The 2,185-nt window shown below is 26.2% G+C and overlaps 1 protein-coding gene across 1 annotated transcript in view; it reads right to left on the minus strand.

Annotated features, from left to right (window-relative positions):
• LOC137626596 (neuropeptide CCHamide-1 receptor-like) overlaps positions 1-1,245 on the minus strand; it is a 9,154-nt gene extending 7,909 nt beyond the window's left edge. The window contains exon 1 of the mRNA XM_068357620.1: positions 1-1,245. This exon is cut by the window's left edge and continues 687 nt beyond it. The gene's annotated coding sequence lies outside the window, so the exon portion shown is untranslated.
• Between the last annotated feature and the right edge of the window lie 940 nt (positions 1,246-2,185).

A 2,185-nucleotide genomic window follows, 5' to 3' on the forward strand; every position in this document is an offset into this window, starting at 1 on the left:
TATATTGGTTTCATATCAAATTTCAAGAATCGTTAAATCCTCTAAGTTAGCTTAACTCCTACCAATGCCCTTTTTTTCAGTATCCGATGCAGCTCAAGCTTCCAGGGTTGCAAAGGGGTTGATGCAGAGCTTTGAAAATTGATCTCAATTGTGCAACGTAGCATAAGACGGGGAGCTTACTTGCTCCCTCAGAATTTCCATATTTTAACACTACTTTGATCCCTGAGTCCAATTCTTCTGGAACCTCATCACAGCTTGAAATATCTTAGTTCTATCATTCTCTCTTTGGTTTACATATTGATCATATTAACTTCACATTGACTTTGAAACATTGTCGATTTTTGTAAAATTTTTATATTGATTTCAAACTGACCTCCAAATATCGTAGAGTTTAATATCTATATTGATTTCACATCAAGATCCAAGTACCCTAGTGCTAAAAATGTATCTTGCACCACATTTTTACTGATTTTACATCCTGTTCCATGTATCGTAGAGGTTAAAAATCCACCATCAGACACCTACATTATATTGATTTTACACAGACCTTCAAGTTCCATAGAGCTTTGTGATAGATTTCACATCGAGTTCTCATTGATTCCAAATTGAAATTCCACACTTGTATAAGTTATCTTGATATATATCGATATCACATTGACATTATAAAGTTTTATTAACAGATCGACTTCACATTAACGTCCAGGCATCATAAATTTCAATAGCACATCTGATGTCATCTCTATATGGAGTTCATATTAACCTCTCTTTTTTCTATAGTTTTAAAAAATATTTGCCACATCATTTCTATTGACTTTATCTTGATTTCTATAAGATATTTAGCACTAAATTTACTAATATTTTGCTTTGATATCCAAATATCAGTGAACCTTTATCTTATTTATTCTTTACATTGATTTTTTGATAAATATCTTATGCTTTATGTATAGGAATATCATTTAATTATCGTTAATATATAGGGTTTCATATTATATCTATTATCATACTTATCATCATTTCATATCAGGTATCATAAAGTTAATCATATCTTACACAGTGCTCACGGATGTTTCATATTGACCTGCACAATTTAGTTTTCCTTTTGCAGCAAGTTTCAAAAACCTTTTGATGTTTGAAAAGGATTACGCATTGTGAAGGTTTCTATGATTTTAACAGTATCTCCAATTCTCACAAAGTTAACATACTCAAACATCCAAGTTCTGGAGGAAGTTCGCACAACAAGAAGAGTTTTTTTTGAGAACAATAACATACCTGTTGGAATACATTTTAAAGTTTATTATTATTTTCATTAAAATTTACTATTTCTTATTATCTGATATAAATATTTCGCTAAATCGGATATAAAAGATTATATCAGGAAAAGTAAGCAATTTCTTTCCTTGAGTATTCATAATTGAAAATTTATGTATTTTATAAGAAAAGTTTTCTTGCAGTTCAGAACTCTTTTACATTTTTATTTACTTTCCCACATAGTTAACAGTTCATTATCATTATATTCTCTGTATATATAAGTAAAATTAAGTTAGATTACTTTACACTTATATATCAGTTTCTGAAAGGTTTCATCACTGTATACAAAAGTTGGTAATATTGAACTAGAAATTAAATGAATAGGTTTTCAAGTTTTATATCATTCGTAAATATGATTTCTATAATAGTTAGTGGAATGAAATTAGGATCTTATAAACAAAGTTAGCCTTCCAAAACATGAACATTTTTTTAGGGAGAGGGCTGTTGATTGTTCATCTTTGTATATGTGTATGTATATATATATATATATATATATATATATATATACATATATATATTCATATTTATACATATTTATGTATATATATATATATATATATATATATATATATATATATATATATATATATATATATATATATATATATATATATATATATATATATATATATATATATACATATATATATTCATATTTATACATATTTATGTATATATATATATATATATATATATATATATATATATATATATATATATATATATATATATATATATGTGTGTGTGTGTGTGTGTGTGTGTGTGTGTGTGTGTGTTTGTGCGTGTGTGTTTGTGCGGGATTTAATTAAATATTTTAATAAAAACTAATACTATATAATGATACATAATAATCAATATTCTTAAGTAACTGCTTCAC

Source organism: Palaemon carinicauda, chromosome 34 (assembly GCF_036898095.1).
Source record: "Palaemon carinicauda isolate YSFRI2023 chromosome 34, ASM3689809v2, whole genome shotgun sequence".
Classification (NCBI taxonomy): Eukaryota; Metazoa; Arthropoda; class Malacostraca; order Decapoda; family Palaemonidae; genus Palaemon; species Palaemon carinicauda.